The sequence below is a fragment of the Anticarsia gemmatalis genome, chromosome 13 (genome assembly GCF_050436995.1).
Source record: "Anticarsia gemmatalis isolate Benzon Research Colony breed Stoneville strain chromosome 13, ilAntGemm2 primary, whole genome shotgun sequence".
Lineage (NCBI taxonomy): Eukaryota > Metazoa > Arthropoda > Insecta > Lepidoptera > Erebidae > Anticarsia > Anticarsia gemmatalis.
In genome coordinates, this window is record NC_134757.1 from 8504433 (window position 1) to 8526968 (window position 22536).

The following is a 22536-nucleotide window of genomic DNA, read 5'->3' on the forward strand; positions in this document are numbered from 1 at the left end:
TATCCTTAACCTAAATTAATAATTATTTTGATTTAGGTAGTACTACAAATCGTTCTTTTCAAACCCTACACCAAAGAGTATGTATAATACCTTTTTTAGATGCGTTAACTACAGAATAAAAATAAATAGAATAACAACCAATTCACGTAATCAAAACCAATGGTTTTCCAAATAAATCTCTCACTAATACTCCTCCCACAAATCGCATTAGTCAAATATAAACAATGGAGAATGTTACTAGGTATGCCAAATCGCTTTAAATTTTGACTCAGTAAAGCCTGTACATGTACATGAAAACTAGTTTTTGTTTTAGTCAAAAATACCAAGTAGTTTTGATTTTACAAGCATTCAAAGTTTCGAAAATATCGAGTCCCGCAACAGCGTGACGTCATTTTACACCACGCCGCGCGAGCCGCATCCCGCTTAGTATCAAGTCTCCAGCCGTAGATTTAAATAGCTTACGCAGTATTTTGTTGTGTTTTCGTCCGCTTATTACATTTATAGTGTAATAATAGTAAATATTATTATTAAGGACTGTGTGAGCCAGACTTAGCGTAATGTACAATGACGTCACACCGTCACCGTGCGGTTACAACTTGTTTTACTTATAAATCGGAAACGAATTGACTTATTAAAGTAATTCTTTCACTAGTATTTTTTATTTTTAACAGAGAATATGGAGTGCTAATCATCAAAATTTGTTAACATTCTCCATTGCGGTTGTAAATCGACTGTTATCACAAACATACCGACAACTCGTGGACGAAAGAGTACTGAGCCAAAGTAAATATTGTACGCTAAAAATATACTGTTGAAATTATGTATTTGTAAATACGATGAGTTATTCCTATGATGTGTTTTTGTTAGTGAAATAATCGTTGACTGATATTTGCGTATAATATTTGGCAAATTTAGACTTACATTAGTTTAGTTGTTATGTGACTTAAATAATATAATAGTCATTTTAAATAATTATTTGGATTTCCGAGATTTCATGTAATTGTTGACTTATTATTTGTAAAGCTTTTGGATTAAACTCATAAAAAAATGGGTTTACTAATCGGTCCAAAAAAGAAACCCTTTTGTATACATGTACTTGTTTATATTATCCTATTTATAATGTTTTTATTTATATACTGTTATCACAAATTTTCGGGTAGTAAGATGTCTTTTTTTAATGTATGTTTTTACTAAGAGCATTGAAAAGTAGACTTCACTCCCGATACTAACTTCACGAAACCTTCAGTTTGAAAGAGCAGTTAACAGTCAAAAGGTGAAGTGATTCACGTCCTTGATTGCAATCAAAGTTCAATGACCGCTTACAAAATAAATTCTAATAAATCCACTCATACATTTTTATTGGATTAAAACATTTTGTTTATTGATGTACTGAAGACCGATTTGTGCTTAACTGATTTGTCTTGATCTACAACTTGAACTGCTGCCAAGATTGAATTTAGATGCGAATTAATGCTATTGCTGAAAAATACGCCTTCAGATTTACTAGAGTTGATCTAGGCTGATTTTGACATATTGATAAATAGGTAGAAATAGGGAGATTTTACAATACCATATGTTGATAAAGTTAACTAGTTTCTTTAATAAGTTTATAAAATTAAACCTGGGTTGTAAAAAAATGCCCTGTATGTTTTTATACAAACCGGAAAGTTAACCTGGTCATTTATATTGATATACGAGTATGTAATGTGTCAAGTGTAAAATATGTCCTTCATCCGTAAATGAAAGTGGTTAAAGAACTAATCTTTTTGTTTAAAAAGAATAAGTCGGCGAATCCACGAGCATAAGTTAGTATATATTCTAAATACCAGTCACTGATCATTCGGCAATTGTATTGTAGCACCATCGTTATCAACTGAGACATCGAAATCTATTTTATAGCAACAAGCCCAGAACGCGAATTGATAGCTATGACTGGTGTGTGGACTGACGCGTTCGTATGAGTAAGCTTGCGAAAAGCTGTTGTCATCGGACGTCGATCACTGACGCTAAATGCAACAAGGCTTTCAATGTTCCTGCACTATTTTTCAATCAAATCAAATCGTTTATTAATTGAGGTCAAATATTTACACTTATGATAGTCGTTACAATTAGTGAATCTACCACTGGCTCGGAAAGGGGGTAGAGCCTTATGAGAAGAGATAGCAAGAAACTCTCGGCCATTCTTTCGCTCAATCGCTAAAAGATTTAAAATGTGGTTGATACAATAATTAATCATGCGAGGGGCTGCCAACAACCAGCGATATTTTGCTGTTGTACACAACTCTATTAATTTGTCTATGAATTGTGTGCATTTAAAAGCCATTTTCAATGTACTTCTGCAACAAAAAGCAAAACACGAAAATAATATTCAAGAAAAATAATCGAACAGGTAAAAAAATATATATCTACCACAAAATCTTTACTAATAATAAAAGTAATTCCGCTTGTGCAGTTTAATTTCAAAAAGTGGTTTGCATTGTCCATTCAATAGGTCGAATAATCAATAAGCTTTTGTCATTATTAGACGTTCTTTTTAGTGTTCCGCACCCAAAGGGTAAAACGGGAACCTATTACTAAGCCTCCGCTGTCTGTCTGTCTATCTCCAGGCTGTATCTCATAAACCGTGATAGCAAAAAGCTGAAATTTTCACATATTATGTATTTCCGTTGCCACTATAACAACAAATACTAAAAAAAATATTAAGGGGGTTCCCCATACAATAAGCTTGTGTTTTTCGTATTTTTTTTTGCTGAATATTAAAACAACACAACAAACAAGTAGACGCTTTAATTTTTTTTATTATGATAGTATGGAATGTTCCGTGCAGGAGTCCGACTCGCACTTGGCCGATTTTTTCCAACGTTAGGTAAATGTAGTGTTTGAATGATTATTATGTCACTATGATTCTATTTTTGTGTGTCCTATTTTTGGCAACAACCATTGTGAAGTGTAGACATAGTTATTTTTGTACGAATTTGATTTAGTTAGTGACTTGCTTATTATGTAGGTTAGGGAGTATTTTAATGTAAGGATGTGCTTTTTATAGACTATATTATTTCGAATAACCGTTACGTGCTAAAATTGTACACATACTAGATGTTTATAATAGGTGGTCTTTTAGTTTGAGCTAGCTTTAATTACTGATAAAGAACTTATTTCTTTTAAATTGATTAATCTAATAGCGATGCGGTGTTTGAGTATATTTGGCTAGAAGCTCTTTTAAGATCATATTTATATAAGCGACGGCCAAAATAAGCCAAACTTTCCTATAAGCTGTATTTAATTACTCACTGCTATCTAACTAATACCCATACCTTACTACACTTAACGATCTTAAGTATAAAGTCTTAGACAAAGTTGGGAAGAAATTCTAGTCTTTAATACGTCTCCAACAGATATTGCCTCAGGGAGTTCGGGACACCATCCACTAAAGAAGGCACGTAGGATAGTAGTAGGTATCTAACTAAATTTTACGAGGTACTTATGTAGAGTCTCGAACAATCTGAATGTCAGGTAAGACTTTTTTTAACGCGCTTAGGTGTAGATTTTAGTGTTACTTATTTGATATGCGATATAATATTGTGTGAAGTTATATGTGACAAGCGCAGGATCGTAAAAAATGGCGTACCTAATGAGAGGCCTCAACTGTGTGTCGAAGTGGGTTGAATAGATAGACAGAAAATTTTACACCTATTATTCTTTTAAGAAAAAGTTTAAGTAAATGGAAATAAGGTTTTTTGCTATTTACACTAAAGTAAACATTACTATATACAAGTATACTTACTAAAAGATAGTTTGTTAAAAGGAAAAAGAAGTAGACAACTTTATTCGTAATAGTTTAGTGTAAATAAAACAATAAAAATAAAGAAGTAAACTTTCGAAGAACACCAACAAACAAGAATCCACAGCACCTAAACAGAAACAGGAACAAACTTAATACTAGAGTAGAGTTGTCCAACAAAAACTTATGACGGTCGCACAAACTTGGTTGCACACGAACTTTGGCCCATAAAATAAGTTTTACAAATGTCTCGGACATTTCATAGCTTCGGGGGATTGGTGAAACAGTGTACAACTTGTAAAACGAACGATCGTTAGCAGAATGCCCGCGGCGTGTGTTACATGACTCGAATCGCTAAATTGAAACTTTATATTCCTGTTGCAGGCAGCTTTTAATTTGATATTTTTAGTCAATTCTGTTGTTTGGGAATAGGAGACATGTTGACTTTTTTGTTGCGATGCAAATAGGTTTTGTCTGTTTGTTATTGGAGTTGAATTGGGTTTTTGTAAAAATAGATACCAGGTCCTGTTATTTTTGGATAACTTAGTTTGTGCATGAATTTGCCTTGTAATGGAAGGACGTTACACCAAACAATTCATATAATAAATGACAATTGTATGTTCTGTAATATCGTTTAACCGTTTGATGAACTTAAGAACAATTTAGCGTAAAAAACTTTGTCACTATACATTTCAATTGATTTTGTTGGTTTTACCGATATCTATTACTTTTATAAGAATAAAATATTATTTAATATTTGTTGCATACAGAAGTAAGATTAAGTCATAGACTGTAGATTCCATATTTTGAAGCTCTAGTAAAACTATCTTGACATTTTCGCACAGGATGTGTCGTGACATTATTCAGATAACCGCTTATGCAGGAAGGCCGTATAAAAATGTTAAGCGGCAGATGATTTGAATAATCGTATGTATAGGAGGATTTATCTGAAGCCTGCTATATTCTACACCCTTCTCGATAAAATTGTAAAGGATTATGGGCTACGGAAGCATTACTACAGCAATAACTTCAACAATACATTTTATGGAAAGACTTTCAACTTGATTTCAAAGATAAATCTGAGTGTTATATAAAAATGGAGTTTACAGAAGTTGTGTCGTTTAAAAAAGTGCAATAATATAGAGTTTTCAATTTTGTTAAAGTAGGTACTTAAATTATAAAGTTTCGCGTTGTTATAAAAATATTTTAGTACGCTTTATTGGTGATGTCACCAATGGTGTGGGTGGTAGAAGATACGGCTGCTAGCTACGAGGTTTCAGATTTGATTCTCGGTTTGGACAAAGTGCTATTTGAATTAGAACATCCTTAACTAGCTGACCCGCGCAACTTCGCTTGCGTCACTTATGAGAATGAGTCAAAATTTTCCCCGTTTTTGTAACATTTTTCGTTGCTACTCCGCTCCTAATGACTGTAGCGTGATGTTATGTAGCCTATAGCCTTCCTCAATAACTGGGCTATCTAACACTGAAAGATTTTTTTAAATTCCTAAGTAGTTCCTGAGATTAGCGCGTTCAAACAAACAAAGAAACTCTTCAGCTTTATAATATTAGTATTAGTATAGATAGAAGCCCGGAGTTTGGTAACGTGCGTGGTAGGTATAGTAATACACCTACATCTTACTACAAAGGACTAAAATTATAAAACGTGGGTGTATTTCATACACCTCTGCCTACGTCTTCGATTATAACACAATATGTGTATGCTAAGACACTATAGAAGTAATACAGTATTAAACGAAGTTAAATCTTAAAGTGGTAGAACTCAGTTAATCTAAAGCAAGTTCTCAGTAACACTTCAATATAATATTCTATTTAAGCAATAAGTATTCATTACATCTTCAGTTAAATACTAGGTACCTCTCGAATTCCAGTAATCAACTAATTGTCTTTATTAAGTACCAGTATTTTACTCGAAGAACAGAATACATAATATCCGTCTCAAACTAAAATGAAGGCACGACAAACGAACCATTAATGAGATTTTCAAGACTGTTTTTCGATGTTCACCCTTAAATTTACAAAAAAAAAACAGCCTTGGCATGTATTGTTAAGCTGGATTTTAAAATATTTCCAAAATAAAGAAAACCACCGCGCCGACTGCTTAGACTGCGGGAAACAAAAGTTCTCAATTCGGAATTTTATATGCGTCTGATAGCTGCGAACCTTGCATATAAGGCTCTTTACTAAGTTGTTAGACTATAATATCCGTAACAAGTGTATGCCAGTGAATACGTTATGCTTTAGAGCTAAACCACTGTACTAATTTTGGTATACAATTTAGTATAAGAATAGATAGATAGTAGAAGACTCGGGGTCAAACATTATACTACTATTATTATCAAGAAGGCCTGGATTTCCATTATTTACGATAAAAAGACGTTTTCTCATTTAGTCCATTACAATTGGACTAACGTCTTGTAAGATAATGTTATTGCTTTCTAAAGCCTTGACCCACTCACCTTTGTAAAGCTTTTTCTTAGAACGAATTAATTACAAATATCGATCTATATTTCAAGGCTACGTTATTTATATCGTACATGTAACCAAGTATTATTTGAAATTATAGGAAATCAATTTCGAGCGAGTTTTTAGTGGAAGTAGGCAGATGGTTGGTTTTATTCATATTTTTACAGTTAGGGCCTCCTTTCCGTATAGTAGACTAGAGCTTATATCCAATGTCTTGCTTGCTAATATTTTCAAAGGAAATGCATAGAACATTTTTAAAAAGACAAGTTTACATAAGGTTTCCTAAACCAAGTTATTACCATTAAGAAAATTCTTTGAAGCAAAACGAAAAAAACGAAGGTTTGTGGAAGTACGATAGTATTTTTTAGTTTATGTATTTTTACTGGACTTACAATTAAAAGTAAAATAATTGTGCTAAGCGTAATAATATTATCTTTTGTAAAAACCAAAAATCAATTTTCTCACACGCAACCTAGACATCATTTCAGAATATCCAAAGCGGCAGCGTTACAAGAGGGCTCTTAACAATGAATACGCGAATGAAGCAAAAATGGTTCAAGCATCATTTGCAGTACAAGTAGCCACGTATCGGGTATGCTGTGGAAAAGATATTGGTTTAGAATAAAATTCTACATATTATATAATAATACTGTAAAACATTTAAAAATAATAACGCAGACATCAAAATTTTATTGATACATGCATACATTTATATGAATTTATATGAATATGTAATGTGTTTTAACAAGAACATTAAAAAAAATGTATATAAACTTATTCGTTACAGTACTTATCGATGTTTCTTCCTAAATAGGTACGTACTCGTCTAAATTATTACGCCATTTTGAGCCACTATTATAAAAAACGATTTCAAAATAGGACGACATAACCATCATACGTTCAAAAACAATGCTATATTACACCTAAAATATTTCATTACCTTCTCAAAATTTCACACAAGAGATTCCTAGACACCATTTAATCTCTAATTCAAAACCATAACAATAAAATGGTACATAAAACGGCATCATTTCACCCATTCCCGTAATTCTACATATCTTCACGCTCTGCTGGAAAAGGGTTAAACAAATTATACAACTCGGAAATTGTAACGTCAAGCGAGCTGGCAGAAGGCCATCATTAGTCGAGTTTTTGTCGCAATGAGAAAGGATTAACGAATATACGACGCGCATCATAAATTTCATTTAGAGCACATAATTTTCTTTATCAAAATAAATGAATTGAGCTTCATTGAACGATTAATGTTGCCCATTTAAGGATATTAATGTGTAGATTGCTTCGTAAATTGAGTGTTTATGGCTAGATGGAGTACAGGCGTTTCAGTGATGTACTCAGTGTGGAGAAAAACAGCTGTAAGTTCCGAAAACAGTATTCCCTATCATTATCGACTATCGACAAACTTTCGAGAAATGTGGTTTGAAAATCGGACCAGTTTTGAATAAAAATATTTTGAAGGATGTGGTGATAAAGTCCTTGTAATGAAAATATAAAAAGGCGCTCTATATGTAATTATCATTACTATATATTATAATTCTACCTACGAGTTATTTCAGCAAACGACATTAAATACCTGGAAAACTCAACCAAATATTAAAGAGGTATTCCTTTATATAACCGAAGATGTATGTCCGACCAAAATTCGACAATTGAAACCCAAGGAATTATGTATTCCGCTGACCAATTTTCCGCTAGCTTTGCTTACAAACCCAGTCATCTTTCTATTCAGTGGTCGGACTCTTGCCAAGGAAAAGGGCTGAACAATACCTGTCAACTCATTGCCGTTACAGCCTTCTTTGTTTCTCCAACATTTCTCCACTTTTTATTTTAAAGAGGCTGTTGTTCAAGCATTTTCATTTCGCTTTGCTAATATTAATTTTTACAATGTGTGATTTCAGTATTTTGTTTTACCTAATTTGAGAATAATATTTGAGTCAGTGAGATGCTACTTAAGAATCGAGGATCAGCTCGGTAGCGGATATTACCAAAAAGCTAAATGGCATTAGTTAGTTAGTTAGTTCTAAAATAAGTCCGTAACTAAATAATAATAAATATAAATAGCACTGGACAACTCACATGCGGTCATTTCATTCCATACTAAGCAGAGCTTGTTCTATAGTAACAAAATAATTTATAAAAATACTAATATACTTCTAAATACATACTTATACAGATTAATTAACAATCAAACTTCTTTCATTATCGAGCTTAAAAAGAATACAAAAACGGTAAATTTTATATCATTGGGAGAGTATTAACAGGATTAACAAAATATATTTAAAAAAGTCTCGCACTTTCAATGGATAAATAATTATAGTTTGATAATATTAAATCTGAAAATATTAATCCTCATTTGCATAAAATTCATGAATAATCCCGCGGCGATATTGGTAATTGAGTTGCATCAAAATACAGAGATAGTGAACGAAAATCAAGCGATCTTCAGACCGAATAATCGGATCTATAAATTGAACGAACTCGCTTAGAGTGAAGTGGTGAATAAAAAAGCTAATAAGACTGATATTATTAGCACTATTTAGAGGTGCTTGCATCGTTTGATAAGAGGTATAGCAAGCTAGTAGCAGTTTAATAGAAGCGATTTACCTAATTAACAGCACAACCAGCCTAAAGTGAAAAACAAAAGCGCAATTTTCACTTCACATCGCAACAACAGTAGGCATAACAAAATCGAACTGACCAAAGCATCCCACATAATACCTATCACAAAACAATATCCATCACAATCCACTCAATAAAGGAAATGTTTGCACTTAAAAGTAAACTACAGTACGTTTGCAGCCGCCCTTATACGTCGTACCCTCAGTTCTGATCGAGTCGGCCTCTAGTCCGCACGTCCGCGCGACCGCGTTGCTCGTTCTCAGCGTAAATTTTTAATACCCGACCAAATAACGAAGGCGTAAAGCCGAAAACTTCTTTCGAAATATCCTTAACGTTTTTAATAATTCGTGTAGTGCTGATGTGGTAACAAATGGATGTTAATTACAAATGTGAACTGTTGAGCACGGCTTTTTTCTAGTGTTTAATAAGTTTTTTGAAGTGTACGCTTGTAGAGGCGCTTGGGCGGTCGTCCTGAAGATTATTTCGAGAGGTAAGTGTGTCTTGTTTTGTTTTCTTGGTTTTGCGTTTTATTATTGTTTAATTTAAGTAAATGCGATCGACTCATTTGGGTTATTATAAAAGCTCTATTAAGTACTATTTTGTAAGATTCTACGTGTTTCATGTTTTTAAGTGCGTATAATGTATAGATGTATAAAGATTTTAAGCAACTAGTTTTATGTTCTAATTTTTAAGAGAAAAAATATTTTAAAAACCTCAGTGTTTTTACTGAGTCAAGTGATTTTCGAGTTTTGTAAGTTATATTCGTAGTCAAAATGCGTAGCCGTTATATTAAACGAAAACTGTGGAACATAATTATTTGATACCGTACCTAGTGATCATGTATTTATTATGAACTCCTCACTTAACAACAAGTTAGTAAAACATTTCATTTGTACCGTCGAACTCCATCAAGGTCGAAGAAAATCGTTTGAATACCTAATTTTTATTTAACGCTATAAAATAATATACCATTTCGACATTTCTAATACAACACTTTGTAGAGAAAATATACCTGTGTATTTGATACTAAAATACAAAAATAATAACTACTTAGGTTTTAACGTAAAAAAGGCGAAAGTTTGTAAGAATGTTTGTACGTTTTTTACTCATCCAAGTCAAAACTACTGGATTGATTTTGATGTAATTGGCACCTAAGTCGTTTATAACCTGGATTAATGCAAAATTTTCCTTTTGACCAGAAGAATAATACTTCCCACGTCGTAGACATGAACTAGACAATATAGAACATTTTATATAATTAATTACCTTTTTAAAATAATAGCCTACAAAAGAAGCCTAAAAATTTCAAACGAAATAAGTATTAAAACAATCTCAGGTTATCTTGTAACGTTTTAATTAGAAAGTAGGAGAAAAATGATTGCTATTAACAACATCGGCAAGTCTTTAATGAATCGGGAAACAATAGGAACTTCTCAAGTTTGATTTTTATGTAATTGATTTTGTAGGGGTGTTTTAAACAAGGCAATGGTTTAACAAAATATTTTATTTAGACTAGAGGAAGTTTTCATATCTTTAGGGCATAATTTTGTCTTTCTTCATATATTTGAAATGCAAAATAACTTAAGAGAGATTTGTAGGATACTTACCTTCATACTATTAAACCCGAAGGTGTAGCAAAGGTATATAAATACAGTCGCGTTTTGCGTTTACTATTTTGGTCTCATGTATTAGTAGAATAGAGTTAGAAAATAGGAATTTAATAGATTTCGCGTTTTCATAAATTGAAACTTTCACAAAATTTTCTATTCCATCTATCTTCTTGTTATTAAGTGAATGGATGAGACTCGAACTCGTAACCATTTTATGACCGGTCCGCCGTCTCAACCATAAAACTATCGCAGCACATACTCTGAGTAATGACCGTCTTACGTTCGAAATAAAATATATTGAATAAGAAGTTTGTTTATAGAAAAAACTTTTGAAAATTCGACAAATGTATATGCGATTGGAGTTCTATCCAAAATTATAAGGAGCTAATCGAAGCAGGAACACTTCAACAAACTTCAGAACGATGGAAATAGAGTCTCGTCGAGTACAGTTTACTTTCCAACACAATACACAATCAGCTTCGTATTTAACAAACGAAACATCCTGAAATAGCAAATCCAGCGAAACGGGAACTCTTTAACAAGAAAAGCAACTAATTTCAACACGTTAATACGAATACAATGTATCGTATCAAAATGGTCGGTATAATTTCTGTTTTAAAAGCGTATTTTAACACATATCCTTTGTTTCAGTTATGAATTTTAAATTTGGGTAAACGTATCAATTTTGCGGTTTAAGGTAAAACAAATATTTGCTTGCGGGTCTGCTGTCAGTTTAAGCTGAGATTGATCGTATGAGCTGCGTTTTCTTTTATATCATGAGCTAGGTGTGTTTGGTGTTGATAGACGTTGTGTGTTTAGAAGGGAGTAATTCGGTTTTAGGTAGTTGGATGCAAATATATAGTACTTTTGTAAGTGGTTACGGTGAAAATTATATATTTTCAATATTGTAATTCTAAAATACTGTAAATATCGTTGTAAATGACTTTCTGATCATTGTAGATTCTTTCCAACTTTATATAACGTTCACTTTTTGCGGTTTGTCATTAATAGCTGAAATAATCTAAATACAAATGTATAAAATATATCACTTGCAAAATCTATCACCAAAAAACAATACCAAAGTTGTTTATAGTGAGTATATCAAACTGATATACAAATCATTGGCATATTCTCGGAATATAGAAAGGTAGTGTCTTGAGTAAGCGTCAAAGCGAGGCCCCTGACAAGTGTCACGACACAATTCACGAGGAAATTCTGAACGACATCGACATCTACCTTATATTTACGCGTTGACAAATCTTTTGTGAATTTCTGTATTTTTAGTATTGGGAGAATAGAGAGAATATGTCAAATATCATATAAATTGTAGCAAAAAAGTCTTTTCTGCGAATAAGAATAAAGAAACTTCACAATAGAGGTTTAAAAATGTGTCATGTATTGTATTTTTACGGGGTTTAAGTATTTCATGTTTTTAACCGACACAAACATCAAAAATAAACGAAAGGTTTACTTAAGTTCTACTTTATTTAAAACGTAATATAATTATTAATATGAAACTTATATTTTAAAAATGCGTTCAAGGTAGGTATATAGGAATTCAAAAGTAATTTCATTTAAGGACCCAGCGCAGTTCCTTGCGGCACGCCACAATTTTCTAAGATAAAAGCATTAAATTTTTCTCGTAATAGTCTTGCACAGAAACCGCTGTTGTTTACCGGTACTATAGCCTAATTAAGTTACGCATCTACCTTCAAGTAATTAATTCTGTTTCATGTCGCTTAAGCTCGGATCTGTTTTCCAAGAGATGCTTTCGTAAAAAATAAATTTTAAAATAATTAATTTTGCTTAAAACGTGTTTTTTATTGTAATTTGATTGTGAGTGTGTTTTATATTAATGATCATTTGATTGAGTGTATTTTGATTCTCATTAGGTATTGTAAAAAGGTTTTATCAGAGCAATTATACAATTGGTTTTTTTCTGATATCTACTAGGTGGACTTGAAAGGTACTTTAAACGTTAATGATCAAGAATCAAAGGTCCCTAATCATTTAAGCAATAATTGCTACGAAAATCTTTACTTTTGACATCAGTTTTGTACGTCACACGTTTTATTTTTATGTTTAATGTAAATAACTATGTTGCTCTTGAGTAAATAATCTAATTTCATAAAGTAATTTAGACTCCTACAATGACATTTAGACAAGTCCATTACATTCACATAGAAACAAACGTGTTCAAGTTTTTATAAATGTCATTGGTTAAGTTTCTCGAACTTGTAATATTTTATTCGTCCCACTCAAATAAAAGTATGTAGACATTTAATGATAATTCGTCGACCTTTCAACTCACCTACAAGTCATTACGATTCTTAGAATTTGGAAATAAACATATACTAAGTTATTAATCGACGATTATCTATACTTTGTAGAATTTGTTTTTTTAAATATCTTTGATGTAGGTATTAAAGATGATCACGAAGAAATTGAAATAAAATAATTGTAATGTATCTTAACCGGGTATATCAAACAGAATCAGTCTTTTAAAGTTAGAAATAGACAAAGGGACAGTTTCCTTTAGATTTTACTACCGTATTTTTAAAAGAATAAACTTTAAACTATAAATTGCGTTTAAGGAAATAAATCTCAACCTCTATTCAAAAACCCGTCCATACAAATTAAACAATTTAAACCTAATAATGTTATAGTATACATCAAACGGAGCTTTCACATTCTAGTTTATAGCCCACTAATATCATCAAAGCGACGCATTATGTCCGCCGAGTTGACAGAACGTTGCATCAGACTGTCAGATTAAGCTGTGATGGATCAATGCTATGCGGTGATTATGACATTGTTTCACAGCTCCGTTCATTCAGAATGAGACTACATTCACTAGGCCGTACACGACTAGATACAATTGATCTCATAGCATATAATTTACATGGGAACCCAAACAACTGACAGTCTGAACGTGTTTTATTCCAAGAAATATCATGAAAATAGAATGAGTTAACTCTATACTGACGTGACTTGATTAAGCCTACAGCTATTTTCTTAGCGGTAATTTTTTCTTTCAAATATTTTTTTAGGAACCTTTTTCTTGATGGTTCGGAGCAGAAAAATCTGAACTGTGTTTGAAGAATTCTTGCTGGTTTTTTACTAAAGCAAATTTTACTGACACGTGTAAAACGGGTGGAAGAGTATGGATCGTTTTTCTATTTGAGGATGTGGTATTCAAAGCAATGAAAAGCTTCAGGTAAAATCCATGCAAAAAAATAAAAACTGGAATCAAAGCATTGTATTCCCAATTTCTGTACAAATAAATCAACCTCACATTTGTGAACTCCATTCAATGTGCTTAATAACTCATATGGCCTTGCCCAATCGATGGTACTAGATGCCAGTGACGATACCAGAGTGGACTATGGTACTTTTTGTAGATAAAATCAGGCAATTTCCGTTAATACGTGACTGGAGTGAGCGGTCCCCAAGTACTTATCCGAAGTCTACGTCACATCAATGCTCGGATTAGGCCGATTGTAAGAAAGAAACTGCTAATGGCTGTACAAGTGTTTTGTAAGTTGATAAGCGTCTCCTTTTAAGTAGTAAGTTTGAGGTTGAAGAAGTTTGTTTTGGGAGGAAAGTGAAACCAGCTTAAGTTTTTACTTAACAACTTTACGTACTTTTTATGCGTGAAAAGGGCTTGTTGCTTTTTGTTTCTTATATTCTGGTCTACAGATGATCACGTTTTTGCTTTTTTTTTGTTACTCATAGCTATTGTTGTATACTAAATAGGTAGTAATTTGTCAGCCTGTGTCCCTATGATGATTCATCTGGATGATTCATCCGCAAAAAGGAGTATTGAGGATTACGAACCGCTTGATTAAAAAAGTCTTCTACAGTATAAAATAATAAAAATAGCAAGGTTTTTGTATAAAACTAAAAAAGCAATTTACGTATTAAAACAAATTCTAAACAAAAATATTTTAAAGCTTTAGAAGCGAGGTAAAAGCTAATTCATTGCTGTCCCGAATGCACAAAAGCTAAAACCGCTGTCATCAAGTGGCTATTAAAATATTTCACAAGTGACACGGCCCTTTATAGTTCTAAAATATGTTTTTATTAAATACCAACTTTGTGGTTAAAACCTTCGAGCAAGGACAAATAAAACTGAGCACTTAGCGTCGAGTCTTTGGGGACCTCCAGGGAAAATGTTTTAAAGTGAAAATCTTTTTCGTTTAGTTTGTCTAGCGAGACTAGGTTTCGTACTTTTTGATGTATTAGACATCAGACGCTCACTGGACTCGAAGTTTGAGGATCTAAATTACGTCGAAGAAAATTTTTGGTTGATTTTTTAGACGCGATTTTCTTTGAGACGTCTCGCGCCAGTGTCGTATACAATTTAATATTGCTTGATTTTATTTCATTGTTTGCATGAAAGTAGAAACCAAAGGAAATTAAGAAAAGGCACTCAAAAAAATTACAGCATTTTTTTATTTTAACCACGCAAAGCAAATAATAAAATCGGTTGTATAAGTACACTTCTACATAACTACATACTCAGAAACCAGTGATATGTTTTTCTGTGTACTCAAACCGTAATATCGCAAGTTGTTCCAAGTTTCCTGCACTTCTCCCCACTTCACAACTTTTCGGTATAGTTCAGTTTCCCTTACAGACAAAGAACTTTACTTATTATTCAGTCGCCGTACGAACTTTAGTCACTTTAGTACCTCGGGGAAGCGTTTCGTTAAAAAGTCAAACACTAAATTTAGTTCTAAGTCCAATCTACGGGTAATGAAGCAGTGGAATTGAGTTGTAACGAACTAATGAAATATCCACAAAACTATGTGTGGACTTGTTCCCGTTCGATATTATTCGAAGTGTATTGACCAAGTTTGATTGTACGTCGGTTTTGTGCTAGCATTTGACTTGTTTAATTACCTACGTATTGTATTGAACACGGAATGGGGTTTCATACCAATCTAGTTTCTAGTAATTGAATGCTGCGTTAATAGAAGCCGCGTCTTGCGGTGTTTGGTTCATATCGGAAGTTTCGTACACAACTTTGAGCTGCATTGTTACGAAATCATGTTGTTTTGTTGATTGGTTTGTTTGCCAATTGTCCAATACCTACTCGTACATAAAAATTTTGAAAACAACAATTAAATAGAAAGCTTGTTTACAACCGACATTGGCAATTTATCTTTTGTATTTATATTTGTTTTCGATACATATTCCGTAACTGTAAATACCGTCCCGTAAAAAAAGTCAAATTTTCTCATATTTACACAACAACACGGCAGATAACAGCACTCATTATTTTCAAGAGCCTTACAAGTATTGCAGTTATTCTTCCGTGCAGTCTCCTTTGTCCAATTTAAAGGAAAGAAAAACCGAAGCTGTGTTTACTTTCCTTGTTACTAACTACTTAAGTGTTGAGGGAATATGCCAACATCAAACACTACGATTTATCATAGAATTCCAAAGAGTGGACTTCACGTAATTTGACTGTTCACTACTACATAAGGTAAAATAAATCTTAATGTCTTTTTAGTAAGGTTCAAGTTTGTGTAAATGTAATTACAGTGGCCAGTCTTTCTATTCACATCTTGTAATAAATTATTACCTCGGACGGCGTTATTCGAACCGCTATTTAATTCTTATTAAGGGTTTAAGTTTCTTCAAGGTGAAAAACTTAACTAGGAATATTACTTGACGGTGAATGACAGGAAGTTGAAATAATATTTTATATGGATACAACTAAATAGATTAAAGAAATACTTTTTTTAAAGATTTCAAAAAGGAAAACGTTGTTAGAAACGAAAATGAGACGATTTTTGAACCCAATAAAATAAAAATTTTGTAATCTCTCCTCCCTCATATTATACTTCCAGTATCTTTCGATAAAAAAATGACTTAAGTAAGTGTTGCAAAAATGTATAGTAGTTTTATCTTCTTTAAACAAATTTTCAAATCTTCTATCACAAATACTAATAATAAAGACATTTTTTTGTAAGCTTATAGGCATTATACACCCAAAACATATTATAACCAAAATGTGTTCTCAAACAGGCCTACACATTTAATTTACATAACAAAGTGCCGTGTAGGTTCAATTGACCTGTTTGCGACAACACAATCATTTGAAACAACACATTCTTGCATTGCTATGTTTTAATTCCATTGATGGCGAGGCCCGCAGTTTTTCCGCCTATTATTTAGTAGGCAATTTGTTAAGCGTCCAATTATGGAGAAAAAAGAAAATTACCCACACGAATAGCGGTCAAATATTCAGAATGGTGTAGTCATATTTCGTTGTGAACCTTTGTTTTGTGAACTCTCATTTGCGTGTTTTTGTAGCGTCATCGATGCGGAAATGTTGTTAGGTTATTTATATTCTTTTAGCTATTAATGTAAACGCAAAGCTTATTAGAATATTATTACACATACTATATATATTTAAGATACTCATACTCATCCCCCCAACATATAATTTTAAATACATCCACTCAAAATCATTAATCAGCTGTCTTTCGAAACGAACACTTCATAATAGGTACACAAAGATATTGGAGGGTTTCAGTTCAAATGTAAGGTTTACCAAAAGGCAATGGAGTGGATATTTTAATCTTAAAGATCACTGACTTCAAACTATCAGACGTCTGGAAACGTCGTGTGTGTACCTTTAATCAGTTAGGCAGAAAACAGATTAAACATTTCACTCAATAAGATAAACTTTCGTATGTACAGTCAGCACCAAAAATCGCTGAACATATTCAATCTTTCGAAAACCTATATTTGTAGTATTGCATATTTTTCCACCGAGAAAACATCTGACGTTGATCTAAATGATTAATTCTACAACTAATTTCAAATTTCAACTTATTCTACCTGATTTTGTTCATGTATCTATTAGCATTTGGTAATAAAGAGGTTTTGAAAACGTGAAGGTGTAAAGCGACTTATGGAGCTGACTGTACATAATTTTTATAATTGGCAAAGTCTATACATACATATATTGTTACAATGAATATGTAGTACAATGCGGAGATGAATAAGATCATATTTACAACCGTGTCGCGAGTCACAAAGACTCAAGTTACAAATTCAATCTACTTGAGACTGAAGATGGGGTTTAAGAAGTTATGTGTATGGCTGGTACAAGGTGGTTTTATTACTCTTCATAATTTTCATATAACTCAAGCATGTAAAAGTTATGATTTAATTATGTTGAAATCGCAGAACATTTTGTCCTCTACGCTTTCAAGTGACAGTGTGTACCTACTCCAAATAAGACACTAAACTATTATTTTGTCAAAAGTGTACAACTTTATTTTTTAGTACTTAATGTGGTCTTGCAATGCATACCGGTTATAGTAAGTCATAAATTAGCATTCTATTTTCTCTTTGAACTGTTAAATCTATCGTCAAGAGTTTTATAGTTGATTCAACCCATTCTGACTTTAAAGGTCAAAAACCCATAAAAATACATAAAATTAATACCCGTATATATTTAATATTGCGTGTCAAAACATAGCGTGACTTACATAATTTAAACATGTCGCTTATTAAAAATAAGTTATACACTAAATTGTGGCAATGGGCAATATATTAATGTAATTACTTATAATGGCTATACGCACAAACGTAGCTGTAGTTCTAAATTATCTTTGCGCCGTAGAACGGTTGACAGTTGAAGGCTGTTCCAATGGACGGTGTATATCGTAAAAAAAATGGTTTGTTTTGGAAATAAATTAGAAATGTAAACATAATTATTTTCTTAAAATTAATATACGGAAATCAGATGCAACTTTTTTATTAAAAATATAGTAAAACATACTTGTTGATGTTCACTCTAAATAGCATATTGTTACGATATTTTCTTCTGGATACTCCCCTTCAGATATAACAGGCGTGATATTATGTATGTATTTTCTTTAACTTGTCTGCAAATATTTAACTAAATTATTCTTTTCAGAAAAATTCGTAAACTAGTCAAAGGTATACTTTTGAGAAACACAAATTAAACAATTTGAATATCAGGAAGAATTCAGGAAAACTCAATTAGTTTTACCTAGAATCACTGTCAAGTAAAATATTCAATACAAATACAAAATTATTTCTGTTATTGAAAGTACGCTTCAGTACGAGACGAGTTGACCTAAATATCATTAAACAGGTCACTTACAACGTGCCATTACATTTTATCTTTTGAAATTGAATACAAATATGAATGTTTTCCAACAACAATATAATCTCCTGACTGCACTTAAAAAGCCCTTTAAAATTCCTAAAGCTTAATACTTCATACACGGTAAATTTAACTTTATTGTCACAAGTTTATGGTCCATTTTCCTAAAGCAACATTGTAAGGATGTATTACAGCATGTGATATTATGCCGTATGTTGAAATTTATCTTGAGAGAACATAGGTTGGGTTAATCTTGGTGTAACAATGTTTTGAGGGAGGCTTTGTTACACCTCTATATGTAATAGATAAGGTATAATACCTATTCACTGAAATGGAAGATTGTTTTTGTATTAAAATGAACTGTGAAGTAAATGGAAATGCCGGGAGAGGACGCCATAGAAAATATACACAGATCATATCGCCCTTGTCTTTCAAAAAGGTACTCATAATCGGCGGTCCTGTATGACAAGATGTGATGCGATTAAATTAAAACATGTTTTTCAAGGGATCGGAGCATGTGGCGTTCATTGGTTACTTACTGTCTTGATAAAAATTTCATTCATAAGAATAAAGCGTGATTTTCTTGTATCTATGTGAAAAGATCTGAGAATAGTAGGGTAACTGAATAATTAATCGATCATACACCGCATTATTAATGTATATATTAAAACAATGACTCAGCGGAAAATGAATGTAGAGTCTATGACCTCATCGTAGCCTCGTAGCGCTCGTAGCATGTCGTAGCATTTCGTAGCGGTGTGTAGCTTACTGTGGTAGACGTTTTATTAATCTAATACATAATATATGAAGGTGTTTTAACACTTACAATTAACTACCGTTTTCATTAAAAAGTCTTGTCATTTAATTCTTCTTAAAGGAATATTTGTCAGAGGGTCTCATTTGCAGGCTTAAATTGTAAAGGGGAAATCTCATTTCACACCGGGAAACGATACGTTTTAGGCTCTTAATATGACCGGGATTGACGAAATGAGTTAAACTTCAAGAGAAAATATATCCATTTGAATCCTCTTTGAAGTAGTAGTGAATTCATTGTCAATGTAATTTCGTGGGGTTTCTTGTTACGTGGTGGTAACCGGCCTTAAAATTGAATATGAGTCACTTAATTTGTATTAAACTGTTGTTATTCGAGTGAAAAATTACATTTGTTTTTTTTGCATAATATAGCTTTTACTGTTATTTAATTTTGAATCAAATTATAATTTTTAATGACAAAAAGCTCATTGAAGTTTTTGTTGCGTAAATAGAACGAAAAGTACCAAAATATCGTGAATTATATGAAAATGATGAATCGTCATGACTAATACTATTGTCTTATTTCGCATTATACAAGTAAATGAGTACGCATAGTAAAATAAATACGCACATATTTTACTGCGATTTCACCATTATTGAGTACGATCACTTCACCTAACACCTCACTACTTTATACAAGTACCAACTGCCACATCCAAACACATCGCGTGAACATTTCCACTTTTTCTGTATAAATGTTTGAAATACTTCCACACGCGTGCCTTGTACGAGCTAACTTAATTTTCATGAGCCTTATGTGAGTGAGAAAGTATATAAGTGGTTACGTCGTTATGGTAAATGCTATGTGGCTTCGGGAAGCGTTAGCTTCGCCGGTGTATGCTCAGGCTAAATATTTTTGACTGCAGCGCGATTTTATACCTTTAGTACTATTGTAGCGTTCATGTATCGTATCTTACGGTTACAAGGTGCTTGAAAAATTTAGTGTCTTTACAATGTTGAAGGCACTGATTCGATTTTGATACATCGGTTCTCTATAGGAGTAGAAAATCCCCCCTTTCTTGAAGCTGGGGTAAGTTTGTTTTTTTGTGGAATATGTTTATAATCCTTTGTTTTACTTGTACCGTGAACTCAGCCTTCCTTCATTGGTTGCCGAGTATAAAATAATAATTGCAACCTCACCCACAGAGCTTACTTACCAGTTCGCTAGCTTATGAACTTGCAAGATCTAAATCTTCAAGATCTTGAAATAAATTTATTAATACACGAACACGAAGGCATAATATAATTAGCTTTCTACTCAATATAAACGCGCTGCGTGTAAATTATAATTATGTATAAAGGAAAACTGCCTGAAGGCTAAGTTAAGACTAACAGGTTATTCTAGAGATTAAATAATTCACTTATTTTTATCCACCTTACCTTTTATCGCTTCGTTCTATTACTTTCAATTACAAATAACTTAAAACATCAAATCTACATCAGAATGTCTCTTTCTTCACGAAACATATTTTATATAAAGCCTATCTACATATATTAAGAACATACATATAAAATCACGCTTTTCCTCTACGAGGGTATACAGAGACCAGAGAACGTCACTCGGCACGAACCACACAAACTTCCCTGGGTTCATTCACATCCATACATCTTATTATAACCCTATTTGTACTATGCCAAAGTTATTTCTAACTATACATATTTGCTTAACATAATATAGTTTGTATATGTAGGCAGATAATTCACTTTGTATCTCGGCAGGACAAAGTTATTTTTGCCCGGGTGTTGTTAAAATTCAGAACATTTTCTTTTAGGCGCTGTTTTATTGTCCCAACAAGATGGGAAGGATTATCGCCCGCTTTTGTATACATATGCTTCATAAGAATAATGTGATAGTTTATCTTTTGCGAGTTTATAAAAGTTTATTGCTCTTGGCAGTGAAACGATATTTTGTGTTTTAGTGTCTGCGATAAGTATTGGGATTATTGTTGCGTAGTAAAAAGAAAACGTGACGTCTTTAGGTAAAATATTTAAACTAACGCACGAAAAATTACTGGCTGTGTACACTTTTCCAGAATTAATACGTTGTACAATGCCAGTGTTTACAATGTTAAGTCGAATAGATCTGATATCTGGATAAGGTCTGAGCAAATTTAGCAGTGCGATTTTCTACAGATGCTACTATCGATTAACGAGCCTTTGACATTTGAAATTATTTGAAGGAAATATTAAAATAGTTCTTATAAAAACTGTCTAGAGTATTTTACAAATTTTATTGATAATGGATAATGGTGGTAATATAATATTAATTTAAATATTCTGTAACACAGCAAGTACTTATCGTAGTTTGCGAAAGATTGGGTTAATAATTAGAAATATCATTCTGTTGAAGACAATTCAATTAAAATTACTATAAAGTAGTAATTCACAATTAGAGTATTAGTATTGTAACGTAAGAATTACGGATGCTTTGAAGTATTAAGCTGGGATTCAGACATCTTTGAGGTTTCCTCTTGTTTTTTAACATTGGTAAATGTTGGGAACAAGTAATACTGTTAGAAAACTCAATTATTGTAGGAGATTGGAATTGTGGCCAATAAAGTAACGCCCCTTTTGTGTTAAGTTCTTGTTCAATGAACTGAATTACTTTGATAGTAGCTGGAGCGTTTTCTAGTTTAAGTTTGTAATGTAAAGGAATCTTGGTAGTCAAAGCAATAGTCTTGTTACTAATCATTTACTACTAATATTATAATTGTTATGGTCTAAGTTCGAAACGTATTGCGAACGATTGTAGATCATGCGGTCTCCAGTTGGATTTGAAACTTGGGAGAGTTTGGCTATTACGATTTGAATATATCTTAGTTCTGGAGGAATGTCCTGGAAGTGGGTTTGAGTCAGGTTACGTGTGCAATGCAATGAGCAACAAAAAATTGGGTTGTCTTTGTAACGGCTCTAAACCTTTAAGTAGCTAGAAAATTTAATAAACACTGTATTTGTATAATAAAAAAGAGCTGCAATATTATCGATTATTTTCTTTTTAAATATATTATGTTACGACGCGTGTTTAGAGATTTACGCTAATATCCCACATTTTCC

The 22536-nt window shown here is 32.5% G+C and overlaps 1 protein-coding gene across 3 annotated transcripts in view; it reads left to right on the forward strand.

The window, feature by feature from the left end:
- Positions 1 to 9125: 9125 nt before the first annotated feature.
- LOC142977942 (fibronectin type III domain-containing protein 5) overlaps positions 9126 to 22536 on the forward strand; it is a 152688-nt gene continuing 139277 nt past the window's right edge. For all 3 annotated transcript variants that reach the window (XM_076122079.1, XM_076122081.1, XM_076122080.1), the window contains exon 1: positions 9126 to 9394. The gene's annotated coding sequence lies outside the window, so the exon portion shown is untranslated. The remainder of the gene's footprint in view (positions 9395 to 22536) is intronic.